We start from the raw sequence: 18,566 nt of genomic DNA on the forward strand, positions 1-18,566 counted from the left end.
CAATACCATTCAAATTGTACATTCTCTTTACATCTGGTCTCCCAAAGTGAAACTCTTCATTGCCCGGTTTAAACTCCATTTGCCACATCTCTGCCCATAGCTGCAACTGGTCCATATCCTGTTGTGTCCTTTGCCAGTTTTCTGCACTCTCTGCAACACCACCAATCTTTGTGTCATCTGAAAACTTCCTTATCCATCTAACTACATTTTCATCCAGGTCATTCATACACATCACTAACAGCAGAGGTCCCAGTGGAACACCACTAGTCACTGACCTCCAGCCAGAGTAAATTTGATTGACCAGTGACCTCCGTCTTCTATGGCAAGCCAGTTCTGAATCCAAACAGCCAATTCACCATGGATCCCATGCATCTTCTGGATGAGTCTTTTTAGAGGAACCTTGTTAAAAGCCTTATTAGAATCTCTGTAGACCATATCCACAGCTCCATTAATCACCTTCATACCTCCTTTAAAAACTCAGTCAAGTTAGTGAGACACACTTGCCCTGTACAAAGCCATGCAGACTGTTCCTAATTGGGCCATGATTTTCCAAATGCTCAGAAGTCCTATCCTCACGAATCCTCTCCAGTAACTTCCCACCACTGACATGAGACTTGCAGATCTATAGTTTCCAGGATTATCCCTGGTTCCCTTCTTGAATAAAGAAACAAATTAGCTATTCTGCAGTCCTCTGGGACCTCACCTGCGGCTAGAGTGGATGGGGAGATATTGGTTAAGGCCCCAGTAATCTCATCTCTTGACTCTCTCAAAACTTGGGACATATCCTATCAGACCTTGGGTACCTATGCATCTTAGTTTTCTTTAAGAGACCCAATGCTGTCGCCTTTATCTTGAAATGATTTAGCAAATGAGCACACTCCACACTGATCTCTCTGTCTTCCATGTCCTTCTTGCTAAATACTGATGCAAGCTACTCGTTTAGGACCACATCCTCTACCTTTAACACATGTTTCTTTGCCCATTCCCTACTTGTGCACTTGACCTTGATGTGTAAATAGAATGCCTTGGGATCCTCTTTAATTTTAAGCACAAGGAAATCTGCAGGTGCTGGAAATCCGAAGCAACACACACAAAATGCTGGGGGATCTCAACAGGTTAGGCTGCATCCATGGAAGTGAACCAGCAGTCAACATTTCGGGCTGAAACCTTTCTTCAGGACTGAAAGGAAAGGTGGGAGATGCCAGAATAAAAAGTGGGGGGAGAGGAGGGCAGGTAGTTAGAAGGTGATAGGGGAAGTCAGCTGGGTGGGAAAGATAAATGAATCTGATAGGAGAGGAGAGTAAACCATAGGGGAAGCGATTGAGGAAGGGCACCAGAGGGAGGTGATAAGTAGGTGAGAAGAGGTGAGAGGCCAGAGTCTGGAATAGAAGAAGGGGGAGGGAGTTTTTTTTTAGCAGAAGGAGAAACTGATATTCATAAGGTATTGCTCCTCCATCCCGAGGGTGGCCTCATCTTGGGATGAGAGGAGGCCACGGACTAACATGTCGGGACTGGAATGGGAATTGGAATAAAATGTTCTGCTTTGGGTGGATAGAGTGGAGGTGCTTAACAAAGCAGTCCCCTATTTACGACGGGTCTCACCAATGTAGAGGAAGCCCTTTAGTTGTAAATTCTCTCTAATTTTACTTGTCAGGAACTTTTCATAGCTCCTCCAAGCTTTCTTAATTCTCTTCTTGAAGTCTTTTCTGGGATCTTTATAATTCTCAAGAGCTTTGTTTGATTTTAAGTTCCTAATCATTACATATTTTCTTTTTCTTCTTGATTAAGTACACCCCCTCACTTGATACCCACATCTGTCACTCTTGTTCTTCCTTCATACTGGAACATAATGCCCGTCGTTGCGGGCAGTGGAGTGAGCCGGGAGTAGAGTGGAGACCTAAGGGCTTTGGCTCGACGGGCTTCGGCGGAACCGGGTGAGGCGAGGAAGACCGGAGCTGCAGAGCTCTCACAGCTAGTTGCTTGGTAAGTATTGGTAAGTAGTCCTGCTTCCTTTTACACTTATAACTTTAAAAGTATTGTTAAATAGTGTGATAGTTAGCTGTATTGGGGCAAAGTGTTCTTGCATAACTAATACTGGTACATTAAATTAACAATATAGCATGGAGCAGGTGATGTGTTACTGCTGCGATATGTGGGAACCGGTAGACCCCATTGAGGGACACGGCGACTACATTTGCTTCAAGTGTTTGTTCCAGAGGGGGGAGTCAATGGAAATGTTGTAGTAATAGGGGACAGTATCGTCAGGGGGATAGATAGGGTTCTCTGCAACCGAGAGCGAGAGTCTCGAAGGCTATGTTGCCTGCCTGGTGCCAGGGTTAAGGACATCTCTTCTGGGCTGGAGAGAAACTTGCAGTGGGAGGGCGAGGATCCAGTTGTCTTAGTACACGTCGGTACTAATGACAAAGATAGGACAAGGAAGAAGGGTCTGTTACAGGAATATGAGCAGCTAGGGGTCAAATTAAAAAACAGAACCTCAAGGGTAATAATCTCTGGATTATTACCTGAGCCACGAGCAAATTTGGCTAGGTTAAATAAAATTAGGGAGTTAAATGCGTGGCTCAAAGACTGGTGTGGGAGAAGTGGGTTTTGCTTCTTGGGACACTGGCACCAGTACTGGGACAGGAGAGAACTGTTCCGGAGGGACGGGCTTCACCTGAACCGGGCTGGGGTTAGTGTCCTGGCGAATCATATAACTAGGGCTGCAGAGAGGTCTTTAAACTAACTAGTGGGGGGGAGGATTCTAGAGAGCAAATAATTAAAAAGACAATGGAGAAGGTAATGGATGTAGGTAAAAGTGGAGAAATAAAAAAGACAGTGCGTCAGGAGGGGAAAGAATGTACGGAGATAAGCGTAAAGTTGTACAAAAGGAAAAGGTAGGAAATAAGTGTCAAACATATTTGAAAGTCCTTTATTTGAATGCACGTAGAATTAGGAATAAAATTGATGAGTTGACGGTACAAATAATTACGTATGGTTATGATATTGTGGCAATTACAGAAACATGGCTGCAGGGTGACCAGGACTGGGAATTAAACATACAAGGGTATTCGACAATTAGGAGAGACAGGCAAGAAGGAAAAGGAGGTGGGGTGGCTATGTTAATAAAGCAAGAAATCACTGCAATAAAGTGAAATGATATCGGCTCAAAGGATTAGGATAACGAAACAATTTGGGTAGAAATAAGAAATAGTAAAAGGAAAAAAGCAGTGGTGGGAGTAGTCTATAGGCTTCCAAACAGCTGTAACTCAGTTGGTCGGAGCATAAATCAGGAAATAGTTGGGGCTTGTAATAAGGGAACAGCTATAATTATGGGGGATTTTAACTTTCATATTGACTGGACTAATCAAGTCGGTCACAGCAGCCTTGAAGAAGAGTTTATTGAGTGTATTCGAGATGGGTTCCTTGAACAATACGTTACTGAGCTGACAAGGGGGCAAGCAGTCTTAGATCTGGTCCTGTGTAATGAGACAGGACTAATAAAAAATGTCCTAGTAAAGGATCCCCTTGGAATGAGTGACCATAACATGGTCGAATTCCATATTCAATTAGAGGATGAGAGGGTTGGATCTCAAACAAGCGTACTGAGCTTAAATAAAGGAGACTATGATGGTATGAGAGTGGAATTGCTTAAGATGGATTGGGAAAATAGATTAAAGGGTAGATCGGTACTTGATCAGTGGTGTATATTTAAGGAGTTATTTTACAACTATCAAGAAAAATATATTCCACTGAAGAAAAAAGGGTGTAAAAGAAAAAATAGTTATCCGTGGCTAAGTAAAGAAATAAAGCAAAGTATACGACTAAAAAGAAAGTTATATAAAGTAGCTAAACCTAGTGGGAAGATTGAAGATCGAGAAGCTTTTAAAGATCAGCAGCAAATAACAAAAAGATTGATTAAGAAGGGGAAGATAGATTATGAAAGTAAATTGGCGAAAAACATAAAAGGAGATAGTAAGAGTTTTTATAGTTACATAAAAAGAAAAAGGGTGGCTAAAGTAAATGTTGGTCCCCTAGAAGATGAGACTGGGAAATTAATGGTAGGGGACATGGAGATGGCGGAAACGCTGAACAAATATTTTGTATCAGTTTTTACAGTAGAGGACACTTAAAATATCCCAACACTGGATAAACAGGGGGCTCTAGGGGGAGAGAAGCTAACTATGATTCAAATCACCAAGGAAATGGTACTTGATAAATTAATGGGACTGAAGGTGGATAAATGCCCTGGACCGGATGGCTTGCGTCCTAGGGTCTTAAGGGAAGTGGCGGTCGGGATTGTGGATGCATTAGTGATAATTTTTCAAAACTCGCTGGACTCGGCAATGGTCCCGGCAGATTGGAAAAATGCTAATGTAACTCCTTTATTTAAAAAGGGCAATAGACAGAAGGCTGGGAATTATAGGCCAGTTAGCCTAACATCTGTGGTTGGCAAAATGTTGGAATCGATAATTAAGGAAACAGTAACAGGGCATTTGGATAAACATAGCTTAATAGGACAAAGTCAGCATGGCTTTACAAAAGGGAAGTCATGTTTGACAAATTTGTTGGAGTTCTTTGAGGACATAACATATAGGGTAGATAAAGGGGAACCAGTGGATGTGGTGTATTTGGACTTCCAAAAGGCATTTGACAAGGTGCCACACCAAAGATTATTACTTAAAGTAAAAAATCACTGGATTGGGGATAATATTCTGGCATGGGTGGAGGATTGGCTTTCTAACAGAAAACAGAATTGGGATAAATGGTTTATTCTCAGACTGGCAGTTGGTGACTAGTGGTGTTCCGCAGGGGTCGGTGTTGGGACCCCAACTCTTTACAATCTATATTAATGATTTGGAGAAAGGGACTAAGTGCAACGTATCGAAGTTTGCTGATGACACAAAGATGGGAGGGAGTGTAATGAGTGCAGAGGACATTGAAACCCTGCAGGGGGACATAGATAGGCTGAGTGATTGGGCAGATATTTGGCAGATGAAATATAATATTGACAAGTGTGAGGTCTTGCACTTTGGTAGGAAAAATTATAGAGCAAGTTATTATCTAAATGGAGAGAAACTGGAAAGTGCTTCTGTGCAAAGGGATCTGGGGGTCCTGGTGCAGGAAGCACAAGAAGTTAGTATGCAAGTGCAGCAGGTGGTCAAGAAGGCCAATGGACTGCTGGCTTTTATTGCTAGGGGGATGGAGTATAAGAACAGGGAGGTCTTACTGCAGTTGTACCGGGTATTGGTGAGACTACACCTGGAGTACTGTGTGCAGTTCTGGTGTCCATATTTAAGAAAGGACATACTGGCTCTCAAGGCAGTGCAGAGAAGGTTCACTAGGTTAATTCCGGGGATGGGTGGGTTGATGTATGATGAGAGGTTGAGTAGATTGGGACTCTACTCATTGGAGTTCCGAAGAATGAGAGGCGATCTCATTGAAACATATAAGATTGTGAAGGGGCTTGATCGGGTGGATGCGGGGAGAATGTTCCCAATGATGGGTGAAACTAGGACTAGGGGGCATAATCTTAAAATAAGGGGATGCCGTTCCAGGACTGAGATGAGGAGAAATTTCTTCACTCAGAGGGTAGTGGGGCCGTGGAATTTATTGCCCCAGAGAGCTGTGGAAGCTACTACACTCAATAAATTCAAAACGGAGATAGACATTTTCCTGGATAAAAATGGCGTTAGGGGATACGGTGAGCAAGCAGGTAAGTGAACATGAGGCTAGGTTTAGATCAGCCATGTGATCTCCTGGACCAGTTTTCGATAGCCTGGATGAGTCAGAGAGGAATTTTCCATATTTTTTCTCCTCAATTGGCAAATCGTTTTTTTTTTCCCCGGGTGATCACATGGGTTTGGGTGGGATGAATAATAAAATAAAATGGGCGGCATGGTGCCCTGTTGGTTGGCACTGTTGCTTTGTGGGATTCGGTGAAAACTGGAGTTAAGATTGGATCAGCCATGATCTTGTTGAATGGCGGAGCAGGCTTGAGGGGCCGATTGGCCTACTCCTGCTCCTATCTCTTATGTTCTTATAACTGTCCAGTACCCCATGCAGTTGGTTTTTAAACACCCTCCGCATGTCAGATGTGGACTCGCCCGAAATAGATTTGGAGGATGTGGAAACTTTGGGGAGGTTTACCAGAATGTTGCCTGGTTTGAAAGGGAAGTTGGATAGTTATGGCTATCTTATCTTGAGCAGCAGAGGCTGAGGGGAGATTTGATAGAAGTTTATAAAATTATATGAAGCATAGTTAGAGTAGACAGCCAGGATTGGCTCTTTGCCAGAATTAAAATGTCTAGTACTAGAGAGCATGTATTTAAGGGGTAAGTAGAATTGAGATGGGCAAGGAAAGCTTTGTACACAGAGAGTGGTGGGATGCCGGGGTAGTGTGAAGGTAGGTAACATAGGAACATTTCAGAGACTCTTAGGCATATGAATATGCAGAGAGGGACATGTTCATGTGCAAGAAAGCTTAATTAGGAGTCACTGGTTTAATAGTTTGGCATAACATCGTGAGCCAAAGGGTGTGTCCATTCTCCATTGTTCTGTCATTACCTACATCTGCTGCAGCATGAACATTACTAACTACTTATCAACCTGTGCCTGCAGGTTATTGAGATTTTTTACATGCAGGTCTGGGTGGTATTATGAATAAAATCAATTATTGAATTATTGAGCAAGTCAACAGTGATTATCCCCTTCATTTCATATGATAGATGGAAGCTGAAGCGGCTGATGTTATGCTGAAGACAGTGTATTCAAAGACTCTAGCTGCAGTCTCCTGATGCCTGACAAGTACAATCACCCTTTTGGCAAAGTGTGATGAGAAGCACAAATGTTTTCCCTTTGACTCAATGTTCCAGGACTCTTTGCTGTTACACTCAAAGTCAAAGAATGCTTTGGTACTGAGGGCAGTTACTTCCACTTCATCTCTGAAACTCTGTTCTTTGGTCCATGGCTAGAACTGGGTGATGAAGAAATGCCATTTGAAATCTCTGTTGGTGACACTTTCCATCACTTTCTTTCATCCGTTGAGAGTAGACCGATGGGTGGTGACTCCCCACACTGGAGTTTGTGCACAGGAAATACCGAAGCAATTTTTGATATTGTTGTGTACCTTAACTGTACGCCAACAGCTTAACTAGAGCTATACCTGGTTCTGGTGCACAAGCCCTCCGGGATACAGCTGAGATGTTGCTGGTCCTATAGCCTTAGTTGTATTGTGTTGTCATTACTTATTTGTCACATGGAATGAATTACATTAGCCCATGACTACATTCTCTGGGCTGGGATTACAGAAGGAAGCCAAGATGGTGACATATTTGGTATTTCTGGCTGAATATGGCTGAAAATGCTTCAGTCCTTTCTTTAGCACTCTCATGTTAGACCCCACCAATGTTGAGGATGGGCATCATCTTAGAAACTCCTTATCCATTTGGTTGATTAGTTGGTCATCACCAATCTCAAATGAACATGTCAAGACTGCAGAGCTTTGATCTGATCCTTTGAGTTTTGACATTACTTTCTCCACTGTATTCTTTATTACATGCAAGTAGCCCTGTGCTGCAGCTTTACTGGGCTAATAACTCAAGGAGTGAAACTAGTGTTTGCTTCTCCCTACTTCAGGTAGGGAAATTATAAACAGTCAACGTTTTGGGCCAAGTCCCTTCATCAGGACTCAGGAAGGGCCTTGGCCCAAAATTTCGACTGTATTCCTTTCCATGGATGCTATCTGACCTGCTGAGTTCCTCCAGCATTTTGTATGTGTTACTCTGGATTTCCAGCATCTGCAGAATCTCTCAGGACTCCTTAGGTTTAGAAATGAACCATTCATAAGCAAACTGTACATTTCAGCTGTTCTCTATTCCAAAGTATATTCCGGCCATGTACAAGATCTGGGAGAAAAATGAGGTTAGTTCAACCAAAGCTTAAGGTGAGAATAACCAACAGCTGAGATGACTGAAGGCATGGAAGAAACAATTCAAACAACATGATAGAGTTTGTGTGTTGACAGGAGTTGTCCAATTTGTCATTTGGAAATCAGATGTTGGAGTGATAGCTGAACTATGTTGTGACAACATAGTTAACTAACTTTGTGGCAAGAGATTATATAGAACAGAACAGTAGAGCACTGGCCAGGCCATTCAGCCCATGATGTTGTGCTAATCTTGATGCTAATTAATACTATATGTCCTCCTCCTGTATACCATCCATTCCCTTCATATTCATGTATCTAACTAAAAGCTCCTTAAACTTCACCAAACTCTCTAATTCTACTATTACATCTGGTAACCCAGTCAAGGCAGGTATCCACTCTCTGCGTTTTAAAAAAAATAATAAACTCGCCCCTTGGGTCACATTAAACCAGGGATTCCCAATCTTTTTTATGCCTTGGGCCTAAACCATTAAACAATGGATATGTGGATCCCAGGTTGGGAATCCCTGCTTTAAACTTTTTCCCTCTAACCTTAAAAGCATATCCTCTGGCATCTGGTATTTCTATCCTGGGAAAAAGATTCTGACTACCATCTCTATATATTGAATTGAATTGCCTTTATTACATCCTTCACATATATGAGGAGTGAAAATCTTAATGTCACATCTCTGTCTAAATGTGCAATGTGCAATATATAGTAATTTGTAATAAATAGTATGTACAACAGGGCAGTCAATATAAAATAGAAATACAATTGTGTCAGCATGAATTAATCAGTCTGATGGCCTGGTGGAAGAAACTGTTCCAGAGCCTGTTGGTCCCGGCTTTTATGCTGTGTTAGCATTTTCTGGATGTTAGCGCTGGAACTGTTTGTGGTTGGGGTGAATCAGGTCCCCAATGATCCTTTGGGCCCTTTTTACACACCTGTCCTTGTAACTACATTCTACGGAGGCATGGTTGAGAGTGTGCTGACCTTTTGCTTCACAACCTGGTACTCCAGCTGCAGTGCTGCCGACAAAAAAGCCTTGCAGAGGGTGGTTAGGGGAGCAGAGAAGGTTATTGGGGTCTCCCTATCTTCTGTCCAAGACCTCTTTCAGAGTCGATGCCTCCAGAAGACACGATACATCATTAAAGACCCCTCACAGCCTCTCCATGAACTGTTTGTTCCTCTGCCATCAGGTAAACGTTACAGGAGCATCAAAACTAAAACCACAAGGTTACTAAACAGTTTCCTCCCACAGGCAATCAGACTGCTAAATAGCTGCTCTACCTGACTCTGCTTTGGACACTTTTAACTTGCACTGGACACTTATAACTTGTTTTTAACTGACATGTGGCTGTTGTGTTTTACTATTTATTGTTATGTTTATTATTTAGTGTTGTGTTTGTTATGTTATGATTGCACTGCTCCTGGGAAATGCTGTCTTATTCTGCCCTGCAGAGCTGATGTACAGTTAGAATGACAATAAAGTTTTTGAATCTTGAATCTTAAGGTGTCCTGAATAGTGGGAAGTTCACATCTACAGATGCACTGGGCTGTCTGCACCACTCTCTGCAGAGTCCTGCGATTGAGGGAAGTACAGTTCCCATACCAGGCAGTGATGCAGCCAGTCAGGATGCTTTCAAGTGTATCCCGATAGAAAGTTCGTAGAACTTGAGGGCCCAGACCAAACTTCTTCAACCGTCTGAGGTGAGAGAGGTGCTGTTGTGCTTTTTTCACCACACAGCTGGGATGTACAGGCCACGTGAGATCCTCGGTGATGTGTATGCTGAGGAACCTAAAGCTGTTCACCCTGTCAACCCCAGATCCATTGATGTCAATGGGGGTTAGCCAGTCTCCATTCCTCCTGTAATCCACAACCAGCTCCTTTGTTTTTGCGACATTAAGGGAGAGGTTGTTTTCTTGACACCACTGTGTCAGGGTGATGACTTCTTCTCTGTAGGCTGACTTGTTATATTTGAGATTAGACCAATCAATGTAGTGTCATCAGCAAATTTAATTGGCAGATTGGAACTGTGGGTGGTGACACAGTCTTAGGTATACAGAGAGTAAAGGAGGGGGGCTTAGGACACAGCCCTGATGGGCTCCTGTGTTGAGAGTCAGAGGAGTGGAGGTGAGGGAGCCCACTCTTACCACCTGACAGTGATCTGACAGGAAGTCCAGGATCTAACTGCACAAGGCAGGGTCAAGGCCGAGGTCTCTGAGCTTCCTGTCGAGCCTGGAGGGAATTATGGTGTTGAATGCTGAACTGTAGTCCAAGGACAGCATTCTCACATAAGCATCCCTCCTCTCCAGATGTGTAAGGACAGTGTGTAGAGCTGTGGTTATTTTGTCATCTATTGATCGGTTCTGTCGGTAGGCAAATTGTAGGGGGTCCAGTGTGGGTGGTAGCATGCTGCAGATGTAGTTCTTGACCAGCCTCTCAAAGCATTGCCTATTATTGAGGTAAGTGTGACAGGACGCCAGTCGTTCAGACATGCTACCTTGGTCTTTTTAGGCACAGGGACAATGGTGGATGTTTTGAAGCAGGAGGGCACTCTACACTGAGAGAGGGAGAGATTGAAAATGTCTATAAACACACCTGCCAGTTGTGCCGCGCATATTCTGGGAACTTGCCCTGGGATGCCACCTGGTCCTGCAGCCTTACGGCTGTCCACTCATTGGAAACACCCATGTACTTCAGCCTCAGAGATGACCAAGGTCCAGGTGGCTTCAAAAGCTCTCCTCGGGGGCTCAGTGTTGGCAACATTGAACCAAGCGAAAAAAAGATTTAGCTCATCTGGGAGAGAGGCAGTGATATTGGAAACACCACTGCATTTAGCTTTGAAGCCTGCGAAGGCATGCAGACCTTGCCTTAAGCTGCGTGTGTTATTGGTGGAGAGTTGTGTCTGGGTCTTGTCCCTGTATTGTTGTTTCACTGCCTTGATGACTTTGCGCAGATTATAGCTGCATTGCTTGAAGTCCTGCTAATTACCATCAACATAAGCGCTGTGTCCCGTGATAAGTGCTGCTCACACAGAACTGTTGAGGCAGGGTTTTGGTTTGGATAGACCCTAGGGTCTCATATTAAATCAGGACTCTAATAATTTAAAAGACATCTATCAGCCTCCTCTCTAGGAGGACAATCCAAGCTTTGCAAGTTTCATAGACAGGCAGCCTCCTAATGAGCTTCTGCATCTTCTCCATTGTCCCCATGTGCTTTCTATAATGGAGTGACCAGAATTGCACACAATGCTTCAAGTGCTGACTGACTGAAGTTTTATGTAGCTGTAGTATGACTTCCTTACTCATAAACACAAAACCCTTACCAAAGAAGGCAAGAATTCCATATGCATTCTTTCCCATTTTATTCACTTGTGCAGCCACTTTCAATGAACTATGGAGCTAGATTCCAAAATCCCTCTGTGCCCTAGTGCTGTTAAGGGGCTGACCATTAACTCTATACTTTCTCTTTTCATTTGACCTCACAAAGTGCAACATGCTAAGATGTGCGGGTTAAACTCTATCTTCTCTACCCATATCTAAAACAAATCCATATTTCACTGTATTCTCTGACAGTCCTTTATACTCTCTACAATGAGACCAATCTTGCTGTCATTCACAAGTTTGTAAATCCACCCACTTATGTTTTCCACCAGATCATATATCTCAAACAGCAGTGGTCCTAGCCCCAATCCTTGGAGAACACCTCTGATCATGCCCACCAGCCAGAATGACAACTTTTCACCCTACTTTCTGTCTTCTATTTTATGCAGATAAACTTATTCCAACAAGACAAATGGAAGAATAGAGAATATTGGGCAGTCATGTGATAATTTGAGTATTCTCAAAGCTGATCTATTGGAAACCCTGAAAGAAATGATGCAAGATTCAACCGAATTGAGTCAAAAAATTGGCACGACTTTCAATGGCAGATTTTATTCCCTGAAAGACAACAGAAAACAAGTTTTTGACAACATTTGATTTATTTTATTCCTGATAGCTTTTTGCTCCAGTTTATTTGAAATTAAATTCCTCAGCTGCTGATATGGGAATGAAACTTAATTCTTCAACTGAATAGGCCAAAATATTTTAGAGACTTGTCCACTGAACTACTTATTATGATACTTAACAACATTGGGACTTTTTCTAAATTAAGGGCTATATAACTGTTATTTTTGTGATTGTATTGTAAACTCTGATATAATTTTTTTTTAAATGAAGAAACCGTTTCAAAACCTGGTGTGTTAAAGAATCAGTTATTGTAAGCATCTGCAAAATTGTAGCATTGAACTTTCAAATGAGGGTTATGAGTTTCAATTCCCATCTTGTTTAGGCCATATTTCAGAATACAGAGGAACCATCTGGGATTCATTCAATTCTGCTCGAAACTTGATTTCTGATTACCACTTCCATTTCTGGGTCAGGAAGTTTAAAGATGGAAAATAAGCTGAATTTCCAGGGCAATTAACAGGCAAGTTGATAGTGGTAAATAATGAGTGTACTTTTTAATAACACAATATGTCTACTTCTCCAGCTACTGTTGTTGGATGGCTTCCTTCTGTAAAAGGTTTTTGTTTATTAACTCTGCCTTCGGAGACAACAGGATAAAATGGTCTACAGGTGCTACACTGGCAATGAGTTTGGGATGCTAATTCTTGAAGTAGCAAGGCTGTAGTCTGGTGTGAGGTAAGGTAGAAAGGGGTTCTAGATTGGGAGAAACTTTTTCACAAATTCAGTACTTCTCTGTCTCTATTTCATAGCAGAAATTTTGCAAATGAGTGACTTGCTTCACCTTTTAAGTGTCAATTGCAATGGTGCTTGGAGTTACACTAATAATAAAATAATACAGGATAAACAAGCAGAAACAAATTACTTTAGAGATATAGCCATTCCAAACAGACAAAACTTACAGAAATCAATAAGTGAAAAACACCAGAAATATGCTGAATTAAAAGAGGAAATTGAAAGACTTTGGAACATGAACAGGGTATACATTGTCCCAATAGTAACGTCCATAACTTGTGTCATCTCCAAGTCACTTCACAATAGCATTAAACAATTAGCACTACACAGTAAATCTTCAGAAAGTCACAATATTAAACACACTAGAGAAGTCCAAAAGTTTGTAGCAATTGAGAAGTAAGTTGCTATGCCCATACTGCAGGTTTTACCAGCTTGATGCTGAGAAAACATAAATAATAATAATAGCCAATTTGAAAAATTTACAAGAAAAATAAGAACTGAAGTAACAAATTTCAGAAAACATAATGTACAATCGAGGACAGAAGGGGGAAGAGGAATAACAGCCATTAAAAATCTACACAGCAGTCAGATAAAATTTCTAGGGATATATTTTCATCAACAAAAACAGGAATCAGCACTCCACACAAATGTGTGCAATTCTGATAAGAAGTATACACCACTAAATTTAAGTGAGAGCACACTCCAAAAAATTAAGAAGTTATCAGTATTGAAGAAAAAGTTATCCAGTGAAAGAGCATGACCCTCTGTGGAAGATATCCCCATGATCTTAACAGACTAGCTGTTAACAGGGAAGTATCGAATGCCTGGCTCAGAGTTGGAGACCTCTTCCCAGAAATCGAAGGGCTCTTTGTACAAGACCAGGTGGTTAACACAAACATTATCAAAAATACATAATAAAAGACCAACATATTCAAGGGAATAAATGCAGAAAATGCCAAGAAAAGCCAGAAACAACCCAACATATTACAGGAACCTGTAGCAGTTTAACTTAGTGTTTTGAGTGTTGAAAGGCATGGACAGAGTGGATGTGGCAAAGTTGTTTCCCATGGTGGGAGAGTCTAGTACGCGAGGACATGACTTGAGGATTGCAGGGCACCCATTCAGAACAAAGATGCGAAAAAATTTTATCCAGAGGATAGTGAATCTATGGAATTTGTCGCCACGGGCGGCAGTGGAGGCCAAGTCATTGGGTGTATTTAAGGCAGAGATTGATAGGTATCTGAGTAGTCAGGGCATCAAAGATTATGGTGAAAAGGTGGGGGAATGGGACTAAAGGGGAGATTGGATCAGCTCATGATGAAATGGCGGAGCAGACTCGATGGGCCGAATGGCCGACTTCTGCTCCATTGTCTTATGGTCAATGGTCTTATGGTCTTAATCTGATTACTTACACAGGCACATGCACACAGCAAATATCATTCACCAAAGTCTTGCTTTAAAATACAAACTTATAAAAGAAATCACATCTTACTCTAACTACAAGCGTGATCGAGTTTTAAAGTCAGAATACCACTAATTATATTATGGCTGATCTGTTATTACAGATAGGACAATCCATAATAGTTGCCTGGATATGATATTACAGGATAAACAAGCAAGAACAACTTACTCAGTAGATATAGCCATTCCAGACACACATAACCTACAGATATCAATAAACGAAAAACGCCAGAAATATGCTGAGTTAAAAGAGGAAATTGAAAAACTATGGAGCATGAACAGGGTATACATTGTCCCAATAGTAATATTTACAACTGGTATTGTCCCCAAGGCACTACACAATCAATTTAAACAATTAGGGCTATACAGTAATATCTACGTAAATCTTCAGAAAGTCACAATACTAAATACCACAAGGATAGTCCGAATGTTCCTAGCAATTGATAAATTGCCATGCCAGTACCTCAGGTTTTACCAGCTTGAACTGAGAAAAAATAACGGAATAAGCAGGGCTGTATATGAATGATGAATTCCCTCTCCTGCAGATCACTGGTGAACCCAATGGGTTTTTACAACAATCAAACAGTTTTCTAGTCATTATTATTTGAGTCAGACAGCATGGAAATAGACCCTTTGGCCCATTAAATCAGTACTAACCGTCAAACACACATTTTTGTTAAACTTACACTAATTCCATGTTATCCCCCTGAAATTCCCCACAACTCCCCTAGATTCTACCTCTCAGCTACATAGTATGGAAAATTCACAGTGATCAAATTAGCCTATCAATCTGTATGTCTTTGGGATGCCTGGCTGGAGGTCCATGACTAATGGATTTCTGTACTGAGACCTCTGCTGTCATTGATATGCTATAATTAAATAATTAAAAAATTATATGGATGAGCAGATGAGTATGTTTACAGATGGTACAGAGATTGGTAATGTTGTGGATAGACCATAATATCTTAAAACATGGGAGCAGAATTAAGCCATTCAGCCCATCAAGTCTGCTCTGCCATTCCATCATGGCTGATCCTAGAACCCAATCAACCCCATACATCTGCCTTCTTGCCATAACCTTTGATGCCCTGAGTGATCAGGAAACTATCAATTTTTGCTTTAAGTATACTCATGAGTATTCCACAGATTCACTACACTCTGCCTAAAAAAAAGTCCTCCTTACATCTGTTCTAAAATGTAGCTCCTCAATTTTGAGGCTGTGCCCTCTAGTTCTGGACACCCCCATCATAGGAAACACTCTCTCCACATCCACCTTATCTAGTCCTTTCAACATTTGGTAGGCTTCAATGAGATTCCCCTACATTCTTCTAAATTTCAGTGAGTACAGGGCCAAAGCTGCCAAACGCTCCTCATATGTTAACATCTTTATTCCCAGAATCATCATTGTGAGCCTCTGCTGGACTCTCTCCAATGACAACACACCTTTTCTGAGACTTAGGGCCCAAAACTGTTGACCATACACCAAGTGTGGCCTGACCAGTTTCTAGGCTTTTATATTCTATTCCATTTGAAATGAAGGCTAATGTTGCATTTGCCTACTTTACCACAGGCTCAACCGGTAAAGTAACCTTCCAGGAGTCTTGCCTGAGGACTTCTCTCCCTCTGCTCTTCTGGTGTTTGAATCTTTTCTCCATTTAGATAAATTGAACCCTACATCATGGGTACTATTTGGAGGCCTAGATATGATTCCCATAATGTTTTGTTACTCTTGAAATTTCTTAACTCCACCCAAAAAGATTCAACATTCTCTGACTCTATATCACCTCTTTCTAAACACGTCATTCCATCTCTAACCAACGGAGCCTCACCACTGGCCATGCAAAGGAGGATGCCCAAAATTATAGCGAGATGTAGATCAGTGGCAGAGATAGGTGGAGAAATGGAAGAAATGTGTTTAGTCTGAACAAGTGTGAGGTGTTGCACTTTGGAAGGTCAAATGTAAAGGGAAAGTACACAATTAATGGTAGGATGTTTAGTGGTGTTGATGCTAAAGATCTCAGGGCCCAAGCTCATTGCTCTCTGAAATTGGCTACACCAGTTGATAGGATGATAAAGTATGTGTATGGAATGCTTGCCTTTATTAGGTGCCAATTAAATGTTGTTAGCTTACTTAGTATGACACAACATCATGGGCTAAAGTATCTGTTCTTGTTCTGGGAAACGCAGAGATTGACAGAAAGAAGGTGCATACACATCACCGGAGTTTAAGATTGAAACTGGGCAGCTGAAGATATGAAGTTCTACTAACTCTCCCACAGTCAGAAGTCTTTTTAAAAAAATCCATCTATGCTATAGTGAGATCTAAACAGGTCTCTCTGAGTTTTGAATCCAAGCTTTTAGATGGCACATCCAGTAATTGAACTGCTGTGTCAGCATTATATCTTTTATCACAGCAATGGGCAGGACGACATTTTCTTTTTCCCAACCTTTTCATTATCAGTGTCATGGGTTATAGGGAAAGAAATGGGAGAACAGGATTGGTCTGAGAGCTGACATAGACTGGATAGGTCAAATGGCTTCCTTCAATGTCATTCAAAAATTTGACAAAGTATGGTGTATCATCAATTTATCTTATCCCCTCGGGGTTGATCAGACTGTATTGTGGTCACTCCACAAGTTCATTGCTGTCCCAACTTTAGTAATTTATGTCAGAGATGTTGTTTGACAACCATACTTTCTCCAGGATAAGCAAGTCATATGAAAGCTGCTTCGGAAGATCTTAGTTATTATTAGGCAGATAAATCTATTCTTAACTAAGTCACTGGACATTGCTGTCAAACAGAGGAAGTGATTCAACAAAAATAAATACAATTGTAATTGTCAGTGACTAACATCTTTGAGCTAAAATTTGTACCATATGAGTTTCTATCCACTTGATGTCCATAGGCGAAAGCTATAGGAACGCTTAGTCATACCAGATTCACTGTGACTTTAACGACTAAAAAATTTCTTTGTCTAGGGTGGTGTCACAAAAACCTCTGCATTTTTTTTCGTTATGTAATCCACTGAGAATTCTGATGTTGTTCCTTTTAACCCTTGCAAGTTTACTTTAGTTCTTTTCCTGTAATGTGACGAGCAAACTTCAATGATTCCAAGTAAACTCTGTCTATTTCTGCAGCATTCTTAACTCTGATTTAGGAAGGGCTGTAGCTAGTTTGGCACTTCAGTGAACAGGGTGTGGTGTGCTGTCAGAAATAAGAGCCTTCAAGTAGAATGTTAAACCTGATCAGCTTCTGGACTTAGATGATTCTCTGCCACAGCTATGGCACAGAACAACTAATTTTGATATCACAGTCATATGTGGAATTAACTGCCTGGCAACTAACTGCTATATGTGAATACAAAACAGAAACCCCCATACCCTGTAAAGCAAATTATTGATGCGTATTGAGATGGTGACTCTTCTCTGTCGAGAACGTAAAGTATCAATTAATTTAGCACTGGAACATTTGTCATATTTCATTTAAATACATTTAAGCTTCAAGGCAGAATTCCAATCAAACTACTTTTAAAACTTCTCTGAATTAGAATACAGTACAGCAGAGTTAAGCTACTTACCATTAAAATCCAGTTGTACAGACGTAGATTTTGATCTTCCCTAAGGAGTCATTAAAACTAAGTTTTATCCAGCTTTTTTCTGTCAGTTCTTTGTGTTGCTCTTGCAGTCTTGGTAATTATTCTGAGCAGCAAATATAGCAACAGCTGTACTCCCTTTTCAACCAGCGTTGCTCATGCTGGGTGTAGCCACCCTGCTCCTCCCCTCCACCCTGTGCCATTGATTAGAATTTTCTTACGCCGTAAGAATCTGCTGTGGATTCCTCTGAAACGGATCAGAAGTAACTATGTGGAGTCTTAGTTCATATCTGGGAGAAACATGCATCCTAAATTTTGGTCACATGATATTCTTAACAATAATATCTTGGCTTCTCTGTAGAATCTTGTAGAAATGTACCGTATCTTCAGAAAGATTACTGTTCTCTAAATAAAATAATTATTGAATGACCATTGCAATTAATGGCTTGGAAATGATAAATCCAACAAATTTGTTTAGGGATTTTTAATACTTGAGTGCAATCAAATGTGGCACACTGCACTTGTGTGCTGTATTTCGCGAAATGTGTTGAATTCAGGGGACTGCAAATATTAACGCATTCCTGACTTTGCATAATTTTTGTTCAGCACAGAAAACACTCTTTCTGGCATCAGTCCTAATTTGTGTTCAGATTTCTGTTGACATTGAGGAAAAGAAATACTTTAACAGCTGAAAACTAAGTCATTTAGCAGAAGTGTCCCAGCACACACGTGTAGGAAGAGCTTGTTGGGATTACTGATATGTGAGCTGAACAATTACCTTCTTTGTTAATGTTGGAAGAACTGGACAAACAGAAGAATGCTTTTAGAGGGCTGCCACTG

General features: G+C 41.2%; 1 protein-coding gene across 3 annotated transcripts in view; it reads right to left on the reverse strand.

Annotated features, from left to right (window-relative positions):
* LOC132386084 (inverted formin-2-like) overlaps positions 1 to 17,847 on the reverse strand; it is a 98,575-nt gene extending 80,728 nt beyond the window's left edge. For 2 of the 3 annotated variants that reach the window (XM_059958412.1, XM_059958383.1), the window contains exon 1: positions 17,712 to 17,847. The gene's annotated coding sequence lies outside the window, so the exon portion shown is untranslated. The remainder of the gene's footprint in view (positions 1 to 17,711) is intronic. The other variant, XM_059958403.1, reaches the window with a different exon arrangement.
* Positions 17,848 to 18,566: the final 719 nt, after the last annotated feature.

Source organism: Hypanus sabinus, chromosome 2 (assembly GCF_030144855.1).
Source record: "Hypanus sabinus isolate sHypSab1 chromosome 2, sHypSab1.hap1, whole genome shotgun sequence".
In the NCBI taxonomy this organism is placed as follows: domain Eukaryota; kingdom Metazoa; phylum Chordata; class Chondrichthyes; order Myliobatiformes; family Dasyatidae; genus Hypanus; species Hypanus sabinus.